The sequence below is a fragment of the Chamaea fasciata genome, unplaced genomic scaffold, assembly GCF_029207755.1.
Source record: "Chamaea fasciata isolate MVZ Bird 193981 ecotype frontalis unplaced genomic scaffold, bChaFas1.0.hap1 SCAF_16, whole genome shotgun sequence".
Taxonomy (NCBI): Eukaryota; Metazoa; Chordata; class Aves; order Passeriformes; family Sylviidae; genus Chamaea; species Chamaea fasciata.
In genome coordinates, this window is record NW_027094101.1 from 16090493 (window position 1) to 16113847 (window position 23355).

The 23355-nt window shown below is 51.3% G+C and overlaps 1 pseudogene; it reads left to right on the forward strand.

Annotated features, from left to right (window-relative positions):
- Window positions 1-5239: 5239 nt before the first annotated feature.
- LOC136298055 (uncharacterized) lies at window positions 5240-21998 on the forward strand (annotated as a pseudogene).
- The last annotated feature ends 1357 nt before the right edge of the window (window positions 21999-23355 follow it).

The window sequence follows — 23355 nt, forward strand, 5'->3', positions numbered from 1 at the left end:
CTGTGCTGTCACAGCTCACTGCTGCGAGGTTCAGCTTGGGGGACTGAAGGCTTTAGGACTTTGCACCAGTGACAAGATGAGTATTTGGGCTAGAGCCATAAGTGTGCAAAGAGTTCTGTGACTAGTTTGTCCCAAAGCTGTTCCGTGCTCCCCAGGCCCTGGCAGGGCTGAGCTGCTGCATCCTCAGCCCATGAGCACCATGATGCGACCACTGGTGACAGTATACTTCTCTCCAAGGATGACACCACTGTAGTTTCTCCTTTCTTCAGTTTGCAGCTGTTATCCCCCACTGACTGATTGGTTACGTTTTCATTCTTTTTGTGCAGGCCTGAAGGAGCTGTTCAGCCTGAGACTGACACTGGAAAGAGCTGTGGCTGGTAAGTGTCCTCCCAGCACACACTGCCTGTTTTATATCACTGCATCGGCTGAAGGGGTGAGGTGGCCACAGCCTGTGACACCTGTCTGCTGACAGTTCTGTCCATCCATCATGTCCATGGATCAAGGAACTGCAGAGCACAAGGGCTGTCCTGGTGTCCTGTATGACAGCACACAGCTGGACTGTATGCTTCAGAAGAGAAGGGGGTTTGGCTGCAGAGAGCAGATGCCAGCCAATCCCTGGCTAAACATGAGCAGGCAGCTATTGGCCATGAACTGGGGTAACCAATCACAGCCAATCAGGTTTGAACGCGGAGTCTTTTGAATAGCCTATATAAGAGGCCTGCGCACCATTAAAGCTCTCTCTGCTGCATGAAACCCCGATGCTGTGTCATCTCTCCGTCTCCCCCGATTGCAACAGTCCTGAACCTCCGGCGGTGTTTTGCCTTGCATCATATCTCCTGATGGGTTGGAGTCACAACGTATGTGTCTTCTTGCCCAGCTTGTTCCTGCCTGGAGCTGCCAGAGGATAGGCTGAACCCACCTTCCTGCATTGCCCACCTCACAGGGTTCCTGTCACGTCAGGTCATTGGTTGGAGACAGACACACAGACAGACACCCTCACCCAGGGTTATCCACAAACAGCACTGAGTTTATTATGGTCACCCCTTTTATAGGGGGTCTGAATTTCCCAGGCTTGGATAGCAGGTTGGCCGGGTCTTGACACCGTCCAGCTCCTTAGCCAGCGATATGTCTGCATTCCAGATTGAACATAATTGGCTGAGGTCCCTGTTTGAGTTCAAATCTATCCTATCATTGCTCACCCAGGGACTTGCTCGGAAATTAACTAGGCTTAGCCGAGTCAGATTTTCTGTTATGGCCAGATTTATTTGTCCAGCTACAGGCCAGCTGAGCTGTGACAGGTTCCCATCTCAGCCCTAGGTTTGGGTGGTTCCATGGGTATGATCTGTTCACCAGCTTCAGACTCTCTTGGTGCTGTCAAGGACAGTATCTGCAAGAGCTGCAGAGCTGGCAGAGGATTTGTTTGGCCCAGGGCTTTCTGGAGACACTCGGAACCAGCATTCCAGAAGTGCTCTGTGTCATCATTGTCTTCTGCCTTCAAGTGACATTGGCGCTGAGTAGATACTTTCCTTCCTACCAGGAAGGCCTGCCAGGGTTTGCTCCTGCTCCTCCTCCTCCCAGAGTCACTGCCTACATCCCACTCTTGCGGTCTTCAGACAGGACTCATTCCTTTTTCCTTGGGTCTCCTTCCCTTTTCCTTTCTGTTTCCTGATAGCTCCATCTTCCACAGTGTGTGGCAGCAGCTTGCAGCAGTAGTGCCCTATATCCCTCCTGGAGGAGGCCTGGAGTGAACTCAGGGTTTTGGTGGGGTAGGGAGGGAATGGGATTTAGGTATCTTTATCTTTTATCCACCTGGGTGATGGGACCACTGGATGTAGCAAGGCAAAAATCTTTACTTGTGCCAAGGCCAGGCCAGGTACATTTGCTGTTTCTTGGGGATAAATATCTCAGGTTTTTAGGACAACTGCAGACTCCATCCAACCAGGCACTCACTGACTGGAGCTAGATGGCTCCACAGCAAGCCCTTCCCTGCTCATCTCAGCAACCATTGCGTTCCACCCAGCCCATGGCCCTGGCAGCAACCTATGGCACTAAGAGAAGAGATGACGGCAAAAAAGAGGAGGCAGCATCTCAGGAAACACCAAAGCTCTGACCTGGCCAGCCTCTTTGGCCCATTTGGTGCAGCGGTTGCCTGTCCCAGGCAATCCTAAGCTATCCCACAGCCTGGGACTGATTTAGCTGGGGCTGCCTGGCTTGGCCTTTCTGGCTAAGAGGACAAAGGGTTTGTGTGAACACTGGTGGAATCAGGGGCTGGCCATGGTATCACTCTCAGGGTCCATCCCAAATCTGTCACCTTGGCTCCATTCACATCTGGGAACAGAGAGCAAAGCCACACTGTCTTGGGGCTGAGCATTGCCACACGACCTTCTTTAGAGCTTTTATACCTGTTCAGTGGCATTCCAAAGACCCCTCCTACATGGCAGCAATTGGAAGTCAGAGTAGTTGGCTGCAACACTGCGAGGCAGTGGCAGAGGCTGAGCAGGGGAGAAGAGCCAGTGCAGATGGTAGAAGTGTTCTGGGCTGCTGATCCACTCCATTGCCCTGCTGAACCCCAAGGGCTACATCTACCTGTGTTTTTTAATCTGTCCAGTGACGGGGACTCTCACACTGCCCTGGGCAGCCTGTGCCAGTGCTTTACAACCCCTTCTGTGCAGAAATTTTCCCAATATCCAATCTAAACCTTCCCTGATGCAACTTGAGGCTGTTTCCTCTTGTCCTGTCCCTTGTTCCCTTGGAGCAGAGTCTGACCTCCCGCTGGCTGCAGCCTCCTTTCAGGGAGTTGTGGAAAGTTGAGAAGGTCCCCAGTGTGCCTCCTTTTCTCCAGGCTGGGCCCCAGAGCTCCCTCAACTATCCCTATATTCCAGTTCCTATCAGACTTGTGCTCCAGACACTTCCCCATTCTCTTCCCTGGACACGCTACAGCCATTCAAGGTCTTTCACATCATGAGGCATTCATCTATTTGATGTCGTTAGCCTTTCTGCCTCTGTGTCATGACCTGGCAGAGGTGGGATCAGAGCCTTCCTGAAAGCTGATACAGCGATGCACCTCTGAAGAGGACGAATGTGGAGGCTTTAGTCTCTGCTTTGGCCCCTGAAGGTCCTTGGTTTTCTGGGCTGAGGTGTGAGTTCTGTCGGAGTCCTACCCTCAGCACAGGTGGGTGGGAGGTAAGAGCTCCCCACTGCTGGGCTGAGACACTCAGCAAGTTAAAAGTCCCTGCTGCTGGGCAGGCAGAGAGTGCACAAAGGAGGATCCACTGTCTTTTCCATGGTACAGGTGCCAGGAAGAGCCTGTGGGAAGCACAGCAACAATAAGTGTTGTCTGCTGAGAGAAGAAAACAACTCCCAGCAGAGTTCTCAGTTCATGGCTGGGGAAGGAAGAAGGTTGAAGTGGATAAATAATAAGGATTTCCTCAGTATTTCATCTAGAATAGATGCAGGTGAGCAGCAAAAGATGCTGAAAATAGCCTTCAGGCCGACAATATCGGCTCACTCTCAAGAGCTCTTGGAGCAGGAGGGGTGGGTTCATCAGGAAGGAAATATATGGACCACACTTCCACCTGGGGCATCAGATCCTGCTGGAGGAACAGTATCCACCAGAACCGGTCTGAACAGCTTGGGGGCATTACCTGCGTTCCATGGGACATGATCAGTCCCATGTTTTCATTCATGGCCTTCTCTCATCCCGGCGCCAGTGGCAGTCATCCCATGGCGGGTGCTGTTGCTCCGGGCAGGATACCGTGCTGCTCGCAGCGCCCGACAGTCCCTCGCACAAGGGGGAAGGGGACAAGGGAAGGCTGCAGCTCGCCCACCTCTGCCCCTGCGGGCTCGTCGGGCCCTGACAGCTGATCCCAGGGGTGGGAGCATCTCCTGGCGGGCACTGTAAAACCCTACCTGGGAACTCACACCTCAGCCCCCTCACTGCTGTCTGCCCCTGCCCCAGCTGTAAGAGCCCGGGCTTTTCCAGCCTGCAGGGGACAGCTCAGCAGCCGTCCAAGTGCTTTTGCTGCCGGCAGCGAGAGCCGGAGGGCCGCGCGTGTCGGACTCGCTTTGCGGAGCAGTCGTAGTGGCAGCTCTTATTCACTGGGAGGTCAGCCATAGGATGAGATCGTCCCGTAACTGCGGGGCGGGAGCTCAGAGGTGGCTCTGCCGTGACAGCAGAGCGGCGTCTGTCCCCCCAGTGCTGTCCCCGCAGACATCTGCTGGGGCACAGGCCGGGAGCGCACAGGCACCACGGCAGCGACGGCTGAGGGGCTTGAGGGCAGGCCCGTTCGGCGAGGCTGGGTGCCATTGCCAGGGTGGCACGAACGTGTGTCCTCTGCATCTGCGTGTGCAGTGGGGTTGGCTTATTCCTTGTACAAAATGACTGGAGCAAACCCAATAAACACTGAGCTCTGAGCCCTGGCTGAGCTGAGCTCCCCAGCCCCCCTCCTGCGCCATGTGCCACTGGCAGCTCTGCCGTGGCCACCCCACAAACAGAACGGGGCACCCAGGCATTGCCGCACCTTGTGCTGGGTCTGAGCTCATCCCTGCCATCTCCTGAGCCCAGCGGTGACATCCCACATGCCCAGTCTGGGCCAGGGGTAAGAGGGTGGGGTGGGCACCAGTGCACCATGCTGGACACAGACTTGGCCAAATACCCCCAAGGGGCTTTGCTGGCGATGGTTCTGCTGCAGCTGGTCACGCACTGGTCCCTCCAACGCCCCCCAGCCTCAGCAGCACCAACAGGTTCTCCTGCTTCTCTCCTGTGCGCTCAGAAGCAGCCATCTCTGATCTCCCCACAATAAGACCCTCTACCCCAGCACCTGAACAAAGCAGCTTCCTCTGCCGAGGAGGTATTTCTGTCATGAGAAAAATCTAACCTCATACAACATTTTCCTGGATTTCCTGTTTTTAACAGCCTGACTGGCAGAGCTTGTTCAGAACACAGGCAGGATATACATTCCAGCAGTGAGATGTGTTGTCCTAATGAAGAGGTCAAAGGTTTGGCAGGGCTGTACATGCTCAACCCTCTAAGTCCTGCTTGCCCTGGAGGTTGGGGAGCACAGCCATGACTGTGCCCAGCCCACCCAGCAGACACGGATCCCACAAAGCAGTGAGATCTGCAGCTTTCCTCCTGGTTGGAGCATGGCCCAGAGCTGCCCTGCACTGCAGACCCACCTTCCAGTCAGACTGGACACAAGAGGAATTTTGGCATCAGCCCACGTGCCTGAGCACAGCGGCCATGGACAGGAGGTGCTGCCCATCACCTCTGCTCTTCTCTCTGGGGGCCCAGCTGTCCCCCACCAGCCCCTGCTTATTGCGTGAGCAACAGCCCCACTCGGTGGCAGCTCCACAGAGGCTCCCTTCATCTGCTGGAAGGATGTTTGATCTCCCCCCAGAGCACACCTGGCTCTGCTCCTCCACAGGCCGCTGGGCCATGGTGTGGGTGGAGAAGGCACAGATGAGAGGAAGCAGCTTTCTGTGGATCCAGGAGCTCCCTACCAGGATGTGAGTCTGTTGGCACAGAGGATGAAGCAAGTAGAGCACACAGGGACCAGAGCAGGTCTGGGACCCACCACAGGCACGACAGGGAGTCACCAAGTCCTGACTACACTTTGTGGATCCAGCAAGGGATGAGTCAGGGCTCTTCTGGGTAAAGGTGTTTCGTCCACCCTTTGTAATTCCAAAGCCTCATTATTGCAGAAGTACAATGGCTCAAAAATGTGATAGTTCAACTAGATAAACCCTCTAGAGGGACTGCTGTCTTCACTACCCTGGCATGGAGAAGAACCACAGAGCATGCAGGGCCAGCACTCAGCTCCACACGCTCAGGGAGTTTTGCTGAAGTTCTGGGTGGGAACTGCCCCAGTCTTGGGTTTGGTTCTCACCCGAGATCCAGGTGGTTGAGTCTTTGGCCCTCTGAAGGCCCTGAGCCAGATGCGAGAATGAAACAGTCTTCAAGGTCTTGTTTTTCAAGGTTTCTTGCGTTGTTTATTGTTTCTTATCTTACAATGTTCTCTGTGCCTGGCCGAGGTCTGTTCTGCTGCTCAGACACATGATGACTCCCCCCGCGATGGGAGGTCGCTACCTTTTATATGGATAACTACGTACATCTTATTTATAATTATGTGCCAATGTCTATCACCTATACTAAAGGGGTCAACTCTGCTCTGACCCAATCTCCTTGAACTACTTTGTGCCACCCACACCAGAAGATGGAGGCCAGGGGAGAAGAAGGAAGAACCCAGGGCACAACCCTAAATCCTCCATCTTGTTCCCCATGCACCTACATCCTAAAAATCCCAAAACTACACAATTTTTCACCCTGTGCTAAGCTAAACTACTGTTTTCACACCTTTGTGACTTGTAATTCTTCTCTCAGTTTTTTCCATGGGCTGAAGTCAAAGGCAGTGTCCTCCTGGGTTCTGTGCTGGGGTCTACTACAACCCCCCTGTACAGATTCCAGACCTCCCTGTACAGGTCTCAAACCCTCTTGCTTGGGTCGCAGACCTCTCTGCCAAGGTCTGTGGCTTCCCAGGGTGTCCAGAGGGATGCTCTGGACTCCGACACCCCAGCACCACTCAGCAGACTCCACAGTGCATCAGACTGTACCCAGGTCACCGGGAAAGCTCATCCTGCCCCACCCTCCCTAGGGACAGATGGCACTGCAGTGTTTTACACTCCAAGGAGCACTGTAAGGGAATAAGTGTGGATCCCATGAAGACACTGAGGCTGTGGGGGCAGAGGTCCACTAAGCCAGCTGGCAAGACCAGGGACAAACATGGCCCCTCTGGAAGAGTTTCCCACTTGCTCTGAAGCAAATAGAAGAGGAAAGAACCAGGCTGCTGAGTCGTGAGTAGGAGTTGGACCTGGGATAGCAGCAGGAGCAGCTGCTGCATCAAATGAGTATTCAACACTTAGTCTAGCCCCTAGTGGGATCCACACAATCTCCTTCCTCCAGTCCCTGTGTCTGGCAGAGTGAGGCAATTGTCACACACATCTCCCAAATGGTGATCCAGGGAGGGGGCTGGGCAGCCCCATGAACAGATCCAGGTGAGCAGGACCTGAGAGTTGATGGGGAGAGGAAGACCAGGCCGGCCCCTTTCCCATCTCCCAGGGAACAGGATCCCAGTGCAATGCGGAAGGGCTTCAAGCTCCCCGTGGCCAGACCTGCTGTGAGCTGTGGTCTTTGCTCTTCCCTCTGCACCTGAAAAGGCTGGGCACTGGATCTTGCACAGCAGGAAGAGCACAGTGGCTCCTGGAGGCTGCAGGGACAGTCCCATGGGAAAGCTCTGCCACTGTTGCTGGGGCAGGTTGGGCCATGCAGCCCTTCAGCTCCTGACTCAGCCTCTGAGGCTGGTGCAAGGACAGACAAAATGTCATCCAGGAAGTTGTGCCAGTTCTGACTGGGGAGTCCAGTGGAGTGAGGGAATGCATATGAAACCAGTGGACATTCCTTTGTCCATCCATCCATCCATAAAATCACAGCATCACAGACTGGGTTTGGGTAGGAAGGGACCTTAAAGACCATCTCATTCCAAAAGCCTGCCATAGGCAGAAACACCTTTCACTATCCCAGGGTGCTCCAAGCCCCATCCACCCTGGCCTTGGACACTTCCAAGGATACAGGAGCAGCCACAGCTTCTCTGGGCAACCTGTGCCAGGGCCTCCCTACCCTCACAGGAAAGAATTTCTTCCTAATATGCCATCTGAATCTCCCTTTTTCAGTTTGAAGTCTTGTCCCTCCAAGCTTTTGTCCACAGTCTGTCTCCAGCTCTCCTGGAGCTTCTTTAGTCACAAAGGGGCTCTAAGTTCTCCTCAGAGCCTCCTCTTCTCCAGACTGAACACCCCCAGCTCTCCCAGTCTGGCTCCAGAGAACAGGGGCTCCAGCCCTTGGAGCACCTCCGAGGCCTCCTCCTTACTCACTCCAGCAGTTCCATATCCTTCTGAAGTTAGGACTACAGAGCTAGAAGCAGCTCTGCAGGTGGGAATTCACCAGAGTAGAGCAGAGGATGCTCTTGCTCTGCTGCCCACGCGGCCGGGATGTAGTCAGCTTTCTGGGAGCACATCCATTCATCCGTCCGTTCATCCACCCCACCTCGGGAAAAGTGCTGGGAAAAGCCAGAGCAGGATCTCCTGGGACACAGGGATGAGTGAACTCACTGTAGGAATGGAGCTCCCCGTTCACCGCCTCCTCCTCCCCTTCCTCCCTGGACCGGCCCCATTGGCGGTGTCCTGGGTTGTAGTATAGAATGTGCACAAAGTATTCTATCACCATCTCCATGAACTGTTGGATCCAGGTGGGGCAGTGTTTTCCCAGACCCCCTCCCTCTGGGCCATTATCTTCTGTTAATGGCCCATCAATGCCTTGCCCATGACTCATAGATAACTCCCTGGGGGAGCTATCTCTGTTTAATGGGCCATCAAGGACCCCCTGCATGACTCATCATCCCATTGTGAGATGCTCCGCCCAGAGGGAGGAACCAAGCATTCTCACCTGGATATAATCTGGGGTTTGGGACAGTACAGGGGGCCCTTCCCACTGGATTCCCAGAGGACCCGAGCTACCAGACCTTTCTATGGGATCACTGCTTCAGGAAGACCACCTCATCTGGACTGCTTCCATCACCCGGCTCAGGTTGTATTCTGACTGTCAGTGGTCTTTTGTAATATTGCATCTATTTTTATTTTACCTTTTTTTCCCTTCTTCCTATTAAATTGTATTTCTGACTTGGAGCTTCTCATTTGTTTTGCTTTCAAACCACTACAGGCGGCAGCGAGTGGCGGTGAGTGCGCGGGTGGGGGGGCCCAGCGACCCCTGGAGGCTTATCCCGTCCCATCCCTGTCCACATTCCTTCTCATCCCCTTTGGGCACTGCCCCTTCCTCTCGGGAGTCCCTCCCCTGCCCTTCCATTCTGCCCGGCTGTGGGGATATGTGTATTTTTTATCCTGCTGTTTCTCCCATTCCTGATGGGTCTTCTTCTGTCCCACACCTGCCCCTGGACAGGAGCACAACCTGTGTGTTCCTCCTCTTTTCTTCCTACCTTTAACTGAAACAGCGAGAGGTGGTGGAAATTTGGTACCTTGTTGGTGAGGATTTGGGGAGAGAATCTGGTCCAGTTCCTTTTCCCTTGAAGACTGAGCAGGAGCAAGAGCCTGCCAGAGGGGAATGTTGATGGTGATTTTGGGCATGAACTGTGCCTAGAAGGGAGAACAGCACTGGGCTGGGTCCTTAGAGGACTCAGAAGGTGTGTGGTGGAGGGGTTTCCTCACCCTCTGTGTTCTGAGAGCAGCCACATGAAGGTCTGTGGGGCAGAGGATTCCAAGGCACAGTGGCTCAGGGAGACCTCTCCATCAGGGCCTGTTCTGTTGAGAATTGCTGTCAGCTTCATTCTCTGGAGTTACTGCTGAGTTGGTGAGGAAACACCAGCCCTAGCATCTGCTCTGCTGGCCATGACAACGGGTCACAAGCTCACTCACCAGCCTAGGCATTTGCAGCCATAGCTGAAGGATGTGATGCCGTGTCCCTCTGCAGCTGGCACTCACCTAGAAAAGATCACAGGTGTCCACACCTAGGGGTTGCTGTGGTCAGCAGCCCTGATTTTAAGCAGCTGGAGGGTTGGGTGCATTCTTGATCTGTCCCCTTGGTTTGGGAAGACAGGTATCTGCCAGGGAAAGCTGGAGTTTCCTTGGAATGGGGAATGTAAATCACCCCCCCTCCCCCTTTCAAATTATAAATTTGCAATTAGAGGCTTTCAGGCAAAGATTTGGGAACAGGGATAACAGTTCTTTACTAGGAATATTAAGAATACAAATGTAGTAGTACAAAAAAACCAAAAGAACAAGCAAATAAACAAACAAAAATCCGAGAAACCCTGACAGAGTCAGAAATATAACCTGACACCCTGCTGGTCAGGGTGTTGGAAGCAGTCCACAGTAAGCCCTCCTGGAGTTGCAGATGTGGTTCTGTTGGAGTAGAGATGGTCCTGTAGAAAAAGGTCCAGTAATGGCAAGATGGGTCCAATCTTCCTTCAGGAATCCAGTGGAAAACCAGAGGGCCTAGTGTTCCTACATCCCAGTTTTTATCTAGGTAGGAATGGTGTATTACCAGAAGGCACCCGCCCCCTCCCTCCTGGAGTTACAAGAGATAAACACGTCCCCAACCAGTTTCAACAGATGGAATATAATAAACATTTTTTTGGTTACAAAACCCAAGGCACCCCTTCACATGGAAGTGGCCCTGCAGCACAGGAAGGCAGCAGGTTCTTACTGCGCTGGTACAGTTGCATGGGCTGGAACCCTCCCTGGGTTTGGTCTCTGCTCGTCAAGGGATGCAGGAAGGTCACCAGAACTCAGCAGGTGATGATACAGATGTTTGGGGGAAAAGCTCTGGAAATGGGAAGAAAAGTCTCACTATTTTCTCAAACATCTTAAATTCCTGGTTCATCCCCACTGCATATTCTGCAGCCTCAACATCTGCAGGAGCTGCAACTGCGTTGTTTGGTGTGGGAGTCAGTGGACCTGCTGTGCCATGTGTGTGACAGGAATCCACCTCTCCTTCCCCACCTTCACCTTGATGAAGAAGATGGTTACTATCATCTTTGTGCCATTTTGTGTTAATTTTCATGGAATAAATTTGACTCAGGGAAATAACTATTAACACTGACACCTAATATACCCATTGTTCACCCAAGTCTCAGGGTGCTGAACACTGCAGACTTCTGGGTTTGCCCCATTGCACCTTGATAAACCTCTGAAGAAACTTGGAGGGGAAAATATGGGGCTTTAAGGCTTTTAAATGTCACTGGCATGTTTCTATGTTTCCTAACACAATTCTTCTTTCTTCCCATACCCTCTCTCCAGCTTTTAAAGGACCTGAGCTGGGAAATCTCTTGTTTAAGCCACACCCTTCACGTTTGTGTGGGATTGATTTTTGTTTGGCAAACCTAAACTTCACGAAGAAGGCTGCCTGCCTCTGCCAGTGCCTCTGCCAGTGAACACCCAGGTCAGAGGCTGCATCTTCTTGTCCTGCACAGCCTGTGGTAGCTTCCTGCTGGGCCCTGTTAGTGGCTGTGAGAACAGGCTCTCTCTCTAGACTTGAACTGTAACAAAAATCCCAGCCTTCACCATGGGAGATACATATTGGATTCATGGTACTTGTGTATCTCTGTTTTTCCAAGAGTGCTGCTCAAAATCTCATAAACCCACCAGGGGCTAGGAAACTGAGCACACCCTCCTGATCAATGAAGTCAATGCTGACAGCCCAGGAGTGGACACTGCTGAATTTGTGGAGCTCTATCACATCAGTGGGCAAACAGCCCACCTGGATGGCTACCACCTGGTGGTACAATGGCAACGGGAACCGAGCATACGAGGTGCTGAACTGCCAGGGCAAAGTCACCAACAGCCAAGGGTTCTTTCTCATTGGCTCCTCCTCCCTGAACCCTGCCCTGGTTATCCCTAAGAACACCATCCAGAAGGGCCCTTAGAGAGCCATTGCTCTCTACTATGTAAAAGGGAACTACATAAAGGGCGTGAGCATCACGAGCTATGGACTGATAGATGCCCTGGTCCATAAGACTAAGAAAACAGACAGAGCAGGCACTCTTATCAGGGTGCTGACCCCTGGCAGAGAGGCTTTCCTGGAGGACCCCACCTGCAGGGCTGTGGATGAGTCAATAGAGAGGTGCTGTGGGGCAGATTCTCAGCGGGTCTTCCAAGTGGCCGTGCTCACACCAGGCAGGGACAACCACTGTATCCTGACTCCTGAGCTGAACTCATCTGCCGTCCTGATCAGTGAGGTCCTTCCCTCTGCTCCTTCTGGTGAGTTTGGAGTTGTTAGAGCTTCAGGGGCCCCACTCCACTGTGCTGAGGGGCATTGTTCTGGTGCTGACTGATGGTCGGACCAAAGACATCTATTTCACTATGGATGTCTATGGCCAACCCTCCCTAGATGGACTCCTGACCAGCCCAGCACACAGCAAAGCCCCAGATAAGGACTCTGTGTGGATGACAGCCTCAGGGCTGGAGGAGAGATCAGCCAGGCTTGAGGCTGGGGGATGCTGTTTGTGTTTATTGTTGCTTGGCATTCTGAGAGAGCAGTGAAAATGTGACTCAGAACTCAGTGGCAAATAAAAAAGCAAATCAAATGTTAGAAATTATCAAAAAAGTAATTATATAAAGGAAAGTGAATATCAGAAATTATTAGAAGGAGAGGAAAGAATGGAGGACAGCTTTTATGCCTCTGCATAAATTCATGGTTTGCTTGGGTGTCTAACTGTGCCTAACTGAACTGTGGTTAAATATATCAATCTCAAAAAGGATGTATTAGGATTGGTGGCATTCAGACAGGTCAGCTAGGATGGGTAGTGCTGTGGAAATGCTTCCACAGGAGAAAGAACTTAGAACACCTAGAAAAGGGAAAGCTGAGGAAGGCCCTGGCAGAGGTTTCAGAGATGTGAGCAGCCCAAAGAAAGTGAACAGTTTGATTGCTTACCCTTTCACCTGGCTCAAGTGCTAAGGGGCAACAAAAAGAGGCAGAAGGAGGCAGTTTCAGGGCAAACAAGAGGAGTGGTAGACCTGCAGAGCCCCAGGTTAGGGACCTGATGGAGGTCCCAAGCCCATGTTTTTTTGCTTTTTGGGGAGACACAGTTCCGCTCTCATCCCTGCAGCCATTCTGCCATCACCCCTGGTTGTGTCACATTTCCTGGAAGTGTTCCCCATCTCTGTGAGGAACATGGTGGTCACCCACAGCAAATACACACACTCTCCTAGAAAAACCACGAGGGCTTTACTTCCATGTCATCAGCTGCAAACACAGGTCACACGTGTGCCAGCAGTGTGTAGCTGCCCTCTTAACTTTCTTCCAGTGCTCTCAGTTTCTTCCAGGCCACCAGAGAAGGAAAAAATATTTTGTTATTTTGGGCACCTCAAAAGAAGATTCTGGAGATGCTGACTCTGCAGATGTCTTGTGTAATTCACTGACTCATGATTTCTGGAAGTACAGTCTTCTTGTGCAAAGTTGGTTCCCATAAAAGTACTTTGATAGCTAAAACGTTTTTTTTTTTTTAACAGTTGAACTCCTTACAATTCAAACTGCACCAAATATTCTCCCACCACATGTAAAAGAGCTGATTGTCCATTTCAACTCTGCTTTTTCCCCAGGAAAGGTGCTCCAATTTCCCCTCTGAATGAGTTGGGCTGTATGCAGTAAACTACCAAGGAGGTCGAGGAAAGCAATGTGAAAACACAACCAGATTTCACACTAAGCAGGAAATTTGTAAGGATTATGTTTAACTCTTCCTCAAGACTGATACTAGTCAAGGAGGTGACTGGAGATAGGCTTTGACATTATTTTCTGATGAGGCTTTGTTAAGATGTCTCAAGCAGTTTGGGGAAGATTTTCCTTCATTCTACCCAATGACACTGTATGACTGTATTTTAATCATCTTAAAAGGCATTTTTAAAGTGACTCCGTGCTGAGCACTCTATGAGAAGCTGATTTAATTTGATCACTTCAGATCTGGGACAGAGGCTCATAAAAATGCCCCAGCTTCTGTGGAATCCCTTCAGCCACTCATTGTAATACCCAAGGTCTGGCCTTGGCATGACAGAGCCTAGCTACCCCTCCTGCCTCAGGGGATACTTCCAGTGTGCTCTGTACACAGTGATTTGGTCCGTTCTGCTCCCCACCTCAATGACCTTGGCCTTGTGATTCCTTCCCCCTCGGTGTGTCTCCACTGGCCTCAGGTCAATGCCCTTACCTGCCCTTTGCCCCACCCCCAGACCCTCTACGTAAGGGGAGACAGGCTGGGGTTCTCTCTCTCGCCTCTCACCCTCTCTCTTCGCCTTCTCCTCCCTCCCCGGCTCGGGGTCGGGGGGAGGGGGAATAAAATGGACTCTTGTGCTTAACAAAAAAGACTTGTCTCGGTTTCCCTGCCGGCGGCTGTAACCTCCCTGGACACGGTGATCACTGTTGCCACACGATGCAACAAGCTTCTAGTCCTGTCTTTGTGCAGCTTGTCTGCCTCATACTGAGAGAACTTAAAGCTGTGAGAGCACTGGCATCCCTTGAGAGATGCCAAGGTGGAAACGTTCCACTGAATCCCTGAATGGTTTGGGTTGGGAGGGACCTTAAAGATCATCTTGTCCCATCCCTCTGCCGTAGGGACACCTTTCACTGGACCAGGTTGCTCCAACCTGGTCTTGGACACTTCCAGGGATGGGGCAGCCACAGCTGCTCTGGGCAGCCTGTGCCAGAGCCTCACTACCTTTATCATAAACTTTTATTCCTTATTCATGTAATCCAGATCTAACTTCTGCCACTTTAAAACCAATACCCCTCATCCTGTCAGTAGGGCTAAAAAGTCTGTCCCCCTCTAAGTATTGAAAGGCCACAGTAAGGTCTCCCTGGAGCCTTCTCTTCTCCAGGTGAGTACCCCCAGCTCTCCCAGCCTGGCTCCAGAGCAGAGGGGCTCCAGCCCCTGGAGCATCTCTATGGCCTCCTCTGGGCTCTCTCCAGCAGCTCCACATCCTTCTGCTGTTGGACCCCAGGGCTGGAGGCAGCACTGTAAGTCTCACCTGAGCAGCACAGAGGGGCAGAGTTGCCCCTCCCCTGCTGCCCTCGCTGCAGGATCAGCCCAGCACACAGCAGGTTTGGGGCTGCCAGAGCACATTGCTGGGTCACGTTTGGTTTTTACCACACCAGTGTCACGAGCTCCTTCCCCACAGGGCTGCTATCAATCCATTCACCCCTCAGCCTGTACTGGTACTTTTTATTGCCCTGACCCAGGTCTAGAACCTTGAACTTGGCCTTGTTGAACTCCACAAGGTTCCCATGAGCCCATTCCTTCATCCTCCACAAGCCATCTCTTCCCTCCAGTACCGCTCAGCTTGGTCATCCACAAACCTGTTGAGACTGCCCTCAGTCCCACCACTTGTGTCATTAAATTAAGATATTGAACCACATCAGTCCCAGCACAGACACCTGAGGGGCACTACTTATTACTGCTCTTCATTTGGGCATAGACATGTTGACTGGATCACTTTGGATGCAGCCATTCAGCAAATTCCTTATCCATTGAATAGTCCATCCACCAAACCCTACCTCTTCAATTAAGAGACAAGGGTGTTGGGTGGAATGTGTCCAAGGCCTTGCAAAAGTCAAGATAGATGACATCAGTTGCTCTTCCCTTGTTCTCCAGGACAGGAGAAGGCCACCAGATTAGCCAGGTGGGTGAAAAATAGTTCCCTGGGCAGGGGCACATTAGGACTAAGGCACAGGGCTGTCCCTTGGTATGCAAGTGTCCTGGAGGCACTTCCCAAGGGAATTGCCTTTCATGCAATTCCTTCTTTAAAGTTTGGAGCCATTTATAGAGCCAGAAACATTGAAATACCAGAAGCCTGTTTCTGAATGCCCTCAGCAATTCCTCCTGGAGAAACAGCTTGTGAAGGGAACAGTAAGTAGAAGGAAAGAAATTAGAACGCTCATGAAATTGCAAAACTCCAGCAAACGTCCACCTTAATTCTGTGTGCTGGTGTCCTGGGCCTTGGCTCTATGTGTGTGTGCATGTGTGTAGTTTATGTTTGTAAAAACCACGGATTGTTAAATGCTAGAATAAAATGTAAACTCATAAATACTCTTGTGTACTAACTGCTACCTGAAAGGTTAGTTGAGTTTGCAGATCTCTTTTAGAATTAAAATTTAATGTTGCTGTAGACAAGGCCACATCAGTGCTGACTTCCCAGTTCACCTGCTCACATGGGGATCAGCTCTTTGCTCACAGAACCAGAACAGCAGGATGAACTCTGCTCAGATTTCCCCCTCCAGCTTCCTCCACATTGTGGATCTGGCCATGGATGGGGAAATTCAGGCTGAGCGAACACGAGAGGTGTTTGTGAGCAGAAAGATGAGGCAGCAGATGCCACATTTGTACTAACCAGACAACCATAGCCACACTGAGTCCTTGTGTGCTGCTCCCCGGGACCAAAGAGATGTTGGTGAGTATTGCCCAGGTGTTGGTTACATACCTTTGTTCCTTCCCTTGGTGTGCAGTGGACCTGCCGTTCCCAGAGAACACTACCCGTCCTGTCCTTGGAGGTGGCCCCACTGCCATTGCCCTGTACAGAGGCCACAGCTGCAGTTTTGTGCCAGGGAAAATGCAGCTGGAGACCAGTCTGCTGCATGCCTTTGTGTACACGAGCAGTGAGGAACCGGACCCAGGGCTGCTGCAGACCCTGACCCCTGGCAGACTTGCCTTCCTGGAAAAGCAGTGAGAGGCTCTTGCTGGTCGGGGCTGGGAGGGCAGTTGGACACTAGAGTTGCTCCTGCCAAATGGGCTCACCGCAGCCTTGCGCCCCAAACCCCGATAGGACTGGGAGGCAAGTGCCACCTCCAGATCAGGGTCTCCTCATAGCAATATTGAGTCCCAGCCTTGCCTAAGGCCATAGATACTCCCCTCTCCACATGGTTCCTGGTGTAGCCACAGAATGAAGTACTTGAGGAATTTCCTGATCAGTTGATTGCTGGTTGTGACATTAATATTTTTTTGTTTATGGAAGTGTACTGGTCAATTTAATACATTGTTCTGAAACATTAGTTTTGAAGAATTAAAGACTTTAGTTAAACTAGATACTGCTGAGGTAAGACAGATAGACTTCCCTTTTGATAAGCAGAAGCTGGATTTAAGGAACTGATAGATCATGAGGCCTGTCAACTTATGTTTGTGTATTCTCACTAATCAATAAACTTCAAGAAGCACAATGAATTCATAAATCAAATACTCCTGGGAAAACAGTATTCAGTTGTCACGCAACACTAAAAGGTTAAAAAGTCAAAGGGAAGAAGACTCACTTACTTCATAATTTTGAGACCCCGCCCCATAAAAAAGACCACCGACCCATTTCAAAGAACAAACCACGCATGCTTAATAGCTTTTGGCTAATTACCATAGGAAGCAGGAATGGGATGTACCAGAGTTATGAATACACATTTGTGATTTGGGTATTCAATACTCCCGTACATAAAAAGACCCTGTGATCTTCTGTGAGCGGCACGTGTATTTGGGAGCTATCCCGCACGCTGCCCAGCGTCGTAATTAAACATACACTTTCTAACTTTAAACTGTTAGGGAGTCTTTGTCTGTCATAGTTGGATATCGGCATTAGATCAATATTCATATTTTTTTAATAATTCACTCCAGTACTGCTTTCAATTCGAAAAGGTTTTTCTTAGCTTCAGGATGGAATTTAGGTCAAAATGAGGGTGAGGAAGGGACCTCAGCAATGCTTGCCTGACCCGGGAGGAAATCCCTGTTTCATCCAGACCAAGGACTTGAAGCAGGATTACTGCTCGTTCTGGGTTCAATTCACTTTCTTTTTTATTTTTGTGTTCCTTTTTGTCTTTGTGGGTTAAGGGAAATGCTAGAATCCTTAGACTTTTCTGAGATGTGAGAACAGTCTCCTCATTTTAGCATTTTAGGCATGTTCTAGTACTGGGAGAAAGAGGACGCAGTGGGTAGAGGGCAGTGGAGCAGTGAAGGAGCAGAGGCAGTGAGGGGCCAAATGCTTGAAGAGGGATGAGGAGTATTAGAGACAGACAATAAGCAAAAAACCATCTGAGCACACTCTTGCCTATCATTTGCATGGCCAAGTACCAGACCTGACACATCTGGGTGTAACTGTCAATACTGAGGGTCTGGTTCAATGGCTGGAGGAGATTCACCCTTTCTGGATGGGCCTGAAACATGATTTGAAACAACAGTGTGGTCAACCACATCAGGAGAGGGTGTAGTCCACAGCCATATCAGGGTCACTACTCATTCACAGCACATTCCTATTCCTTCCTTTGTTCCTCTTGCTCCCACATCTGAGACTCAATTGTCCCTGGTCCCACAGGGAGGTGGTCTCCTTCCCCAGGGAGCTCTGAGCAGCTCTGCTGTGTGCAGCTCTTCACAGTGGGGCTTCACAGAATCACAGAACAGTTTGGGTTGGGAGGGACTTTTAAAGGTCACCTAGTCCAACCCCTGATCATTGTCTTAGCCTTTGAGTTGAGGGCTCTTGCTCAAGCATCCTCAGGTGCTGCCTTTTCAGCTTTTCCAGCTATGCTCAGTGCTCTTCCCAGTGGAGTCAGGCTGAACACAAGTGTGTCTGTACCATCTTATCTGTCTTCAGATCAGTAAAAAAAGCAGTCCATGCTAGAAGAGAAATGGTTGTATGAAGCTCATGCTCCTCTCTCTCTCTCTCTCAGGTTTTTATTGAACTGTTGAGGGGTTTTTTGTGAGACAAGGAGGTACTGGTGAGGATGGGATATATCTCCAAACCCTGTGAAAGAAGAAGGCTGCAACCAGTTTCACTCTCTGGTGGAGGTGTGTGTGACTGGTAGGTGATGAGCACTCAGGTCTCCAGCTGGCAGGTCATGTTTTGTGTCATCTACCTAATTGTCTCTTGCAGACATCGGCCAGCAGATGTGCCTATGAGCCAGTGCAACTGCTGCTCTGTGACCTGGGACTCCACGTCCTTCATCTTCAGCAAGCCCAGCCCTGGAACATTCAATGACTGCTCCAGCAAACATTTCAGCTGGGCTCTCTCCTTCTGCCTCCATGCAGCAGGTGGGCATTGGTAGGTTCTGCAGGACCTCCTGAGGGCCAGAGCACATGCACAAATCCCAGGTGACCACTCACAGTCATGCTGGGTTGTGTGAACTAATCCCAAAGGAAACAAAACCAGGACACTGGACAGTTGCCTGCAAAAATTTCATGGTAGCCCATGCCAAGCAGAGTTTCTCCAGTCTTCCCTCCCACCTCCAACTGTCTGGGTGAAGAGAAGCTTTTGGGGTCCTCTGGATGATAAGCAGGAGTGGAGATGGACCCATCCCAGATGAGCTGTATCCCATGACCAAGGTGGCACTGGCCGGGTAACAGTGGGCTCTTTGTTTCCTAAATTGCCAGGAGTGGCTCCTGAAGCAGGAGGAGATTCTGCTGACTCTGGTCCAGGCTCTCAATCCATCCAGCAGTGTTGGAGTCTCTGCTGCCTACTTCAGAGGTGAGCTGGGCAGGAGCAGAGCAGTCGAGGGACCTCCCATGGATAATGCCCACCTGCTCCTGATCTTCAGCCCAGTGTTCCCTCTCACATTGTGTCCTCCTGCCTTGGATTCAGCTAATTTGATCTTAGCGCTGATGACAGAGATGTCCAGGGTCAGGCAGAGCGTGGTGTTCTTCTTCCACACTCTGCAGAGCATTTCATCCCCAGCTCCCTCAGCACACAGACCACCAGCTGCTCTGGCCTTGGGCATTGGCAGCCACAGAGGTGGCAGCAGGACTGATATCTCCACTGGGCATTTGTTTTCTACTTGACCTTCCAATCCATATAATCTATGGATCCTGCCCATGGCAGGAGGATTAGAACCACCTGGTCTTTAAGGTCCCTTCCAACCCAAACCATTCCATGGTTCGGTGATTCTAAGTCACAAAGTCATTTTCATGGCCTCTGCTGGACTTGCTCCAGCAGGTTCATGTCCTTCCTGTGCTGGTGATCCCAGAGCTGGACACAGGCTTGGTCCCAGGGTGCCTTTTGGCGCAGGCAGAACTCCCAGTGCTGTGTTGATGGGATGAGCTGCCTTGAGTCAGTCTGACCATGAGGACAGTTCTGGAGGAGACGAGCTGGGGAGCCCTGGGTCTGTCCCAGGAGGAATTGGGTCTTTGGTGACTTGGGGAAACTGAGGCAGTTCTCTGCTTGCCTCTGCAGAGCCAAAAGCAGCCTGCCAGGACCTGGGGCTTGTGTTCACCATTCTGCTGACTGCCAGGCCAGAGGAGCAGCTGAGCAGCATTCTGCAGGCCTTCATTACCTTCCCGGAGACACCCAGAGTTGTGAACTTTGATGGAACGAACATCGCAGCGGAAAGGTCCTGCCTCAGGGATATGAATGTGCTGAATTTGCCTTCAGGTACTGGTGATCATTTTTGCAGGATAGGGGATCTGCATGTTTGAGGGTGGACATGTGGATCTGGCTCTCCTAGAAGAGGGAAATATTGTTCCCTCCCTTTCCCCCACCTGGCAAAACTCTCTTTCAATTCCATTGCATCCTGCTACTAGAGCCCATGTTGTTCATTTTCTGGACTAACAGCAAGCCTTGTTGTTACAGCTGGTGTTAACCAGTGTGTCGCCTGGACTCCTAAGGACTATAAAGGACATGGATAATAAAAGTGTGAGCCAACACCCTCAGTCCTCTGCTAAATCTTATCTCATCCTAGCAAAATACTGTGCAATATTGTGTTGTTTCCTTGGAGCTCAGTGCTTAGGCCCATATTTGGGACATTTTTGCTTTCCAGGTGTCCCATTAGAGATATCAGAAGGGATTCCAGGGCCTTCTGTGCAACTGGCCAAGCTACTCATCAATGAGGTGAATGCAGACAACCCTGGGGGAGGAGAGGACGCAGAGTACATTGAACTCTTCTATACTGGACAGACGTCCAGGGATACTGGCTGGTCCTCTACAACAGGAAAAGCTGCCGGACCTACCGGGAGCTGGATCTGACTGGACACCACACAGATAATCTGGGTTACTTCTTGGTGGGGAGCAGCAGCATGAGCCCAGCACCCATGATCAGACTGCTCCCCAACACCATTCAGAATGGGGCAGATGCTGTGGGTCTCTACCACAGCGGCACCCCGCTGTACGCAGAGGACATGGCTGTGGTGGTGCAGGGGGTGCTGGATGCCATGGTGTGCTCATCTCAAATGCCAGAGAAAGTGGAGCAGCAGCTCAGGGTGATACTGCCAGGGCAGAGCATCCTGTATGAGAACGACTCTTACAGCACCCAGGATGAGCCTCTGAGCCACTGCCACAGCCTGAGCACAAAACTCCAGAGCAGCTTCCAGGTGGGAAGATGTCCATTCTCCCTCCAGTCACCCGGAGGGCAGATTTCTGTTCTCCCTCCACAGTCCCTGGGAGGACAGTGGTCATGTTTTAGTATGTCCTTTATTTGGGAGAACAGTGTTTTCTGGTGTGCCACATTCACCTCCTGCCATCTGCTGATGCTACCACCAGCCCACCCTCACCTCTCTGCCCTGTTCACATGCCTGTTGGTCAGGTAACAGCACCCTTTTGGGCAGCAATCCCTAGTCCCGAGTTATGCTAAGCCAGATGTGGAGCCATCCTCTCTTCGGTGTCGTCAGGGTGTGTGGCACAGCATATCAGGTCCCTAAAACCCAGCTTGCTGTAGGGCTGATGTGTGAAGGATGTGCCTTGAGCACTGCTGTGATTGATTTGCATTAATTTGTCTGAGCTGCTTCTTTTTATTTCAAAATACATAGTTTTACACAGTGCCCTGAAGGAGTAGAGCAGAGCGTGCCTGCATGTTTAACACAAGCTGGGTTAGGGAGGGCTTTGCTGGTCTGCTGCTGATGCCAGACGGATGTCCAAAACTACGGCAATAAAACTGTTCCAGACGCAGAAGAATGTAACGGTGTGTCCTTTTCAGAGTGCAGTTACAGCCTCTCTAAATCCCAGCCAGCCTCTCCGTAGAGAAACTGCTTGAGAAATAGTCAGGCAGCAATCAAGCTCACACAACCACACACGTTACCAGGCTAGCTCAGCAAGAGAGGCAGAAGGCTCTCAGCCCCAGATAAATTTCCAGCAAGCCTTTATTCCAGTGTGCCAAAGGTGAATCCGGAGCCTAAAAGAGAGAGAGCATGTGGTTTTCCTCGGTTATATAGGGTCTCATGTTCGTGGGTGGTCCCGGGGGCAGGGCAGAAGGCAAGTGACCATAGGGAAGAGAGGAACTGGACACCAGGCCCCATAGCCAATGGGGAAACAGGGAAAGGGGATACCATGGGAGGAGTGACGGACTTGCAAAACCCAAAGAGAAGACTGCTAAATGTTTGCAAAGAGCTATGGGGGGCAAAGCCTTCTTTACACCTGGGTTTTTTTAATCTTCGCTTTTCCAGGGCAGGGCAGTTGGAAATTCCTTTAATGGCACAAGGGACTCCACAGAAGAGGAGTGAGATGCATTGGTAGTGGAGGTGGACCCCAAGGAAGGGATGCCATGGACTATAGACACAAGTGTGGAAGTGCTTCCAACAGTAGAGAAAGAGAAGTGTTCCTAGTCCTGCGAGTGAGACAATGGTGAGGGGGATGTGTGGTGATGGGACCCTACGGCCAGGACAACCCTTGAGATGATGATAAGGAGCAGTTGGTTTGAGACAGAATCACCATGTCCTGTCACCATATACTGCTCCCAACACAAGAAAGAGCTGTTGGAACAAGTCCGGATGAGATCTTCAAAGCGGTCCTCTGAAGTCTGGAGCCCCTCTCCTATGAAGACAGGCTCAGAGAGTTGAGGTTGTTCAGCCTGGAGAAGAGAAGGCTCTGGTGAGACCTTAGGGTTCCTTGCAGTGTCTAAAAGGGCTCCAGAAAAGCTGGAGAAGGACTTTGGACAGAACCCTGGAGGGACAGGACAAGGTGGGGGTACCTTTACAATGAAGGAGGCCAGATTTAGGTTGCGTATTAGGACAAAATTCTTCCTTGTGAGAGTGGTAAGGCCCTGGCACAGGTTGCCCAGAGCAGCAGTGGCTTCCCCATCCCTGGAAGTGTCCAAGGCTGGATGGATGGGGCTTGGAGCTACCTGGGATAATGAAAGGTGTCCTTGCCCATATGGGACAGGATGGGCTTTAAGATCCCTTCCAGCCCAAAATTTTGTAATTTTGATTATATCCTCTTGCCTCACCAGGGAGCCTCAGGACCTGTTCAGGTGAACAAGAGGTCACGCTGTGAGCAGCTGTCACTCCACCTGAATAAAATGGGAGTGTCAGTAGTGGCAACAGCTTTTTTGTCTCTCCACACAATGGTGATCACAGTGACACTGCTGGGGGAAAACTTCTGCAGCAGCTCCACAGTGCTGAGCCCTCGGGCTGTCCGCATCAGTGAGCTGTGCCCGGCCAGCAGGTCTGCCCACATCCACTTCATGGAGCAGGAGGGGAAGCCTGGCACCAGCCTCAGAGGGCTCAGCCTGATCTTCTTCTCAGGGAAGGAGGGGAAGGCATATTCCAGCATCCCTTTGCAGGGCACTTTCAGAGCCACAGGGTTGTTGGTGTTTGTGCTGGATGGAGAACATGGGCATGGTGAGTCTGACAAAATGGGCCTGGAGTGGGGTCTGTCTTTAAACACATGGGCAGGGGCTTGAGCAGCTTAGAGGAAACAGATGGAGGAGGGTGCACAACATGGGGAACAATTCTGTCTTGCCTTTCCTGTCCTTTATTCCTGCTTTTTCTATTTTTTCTGCCTGGGCTATTCTGTCATACTCCATTTGAGAAGGTGATAAATCCTCCCCCATGCCTCTGCCAAGCTCTCCATGCAGGAGAG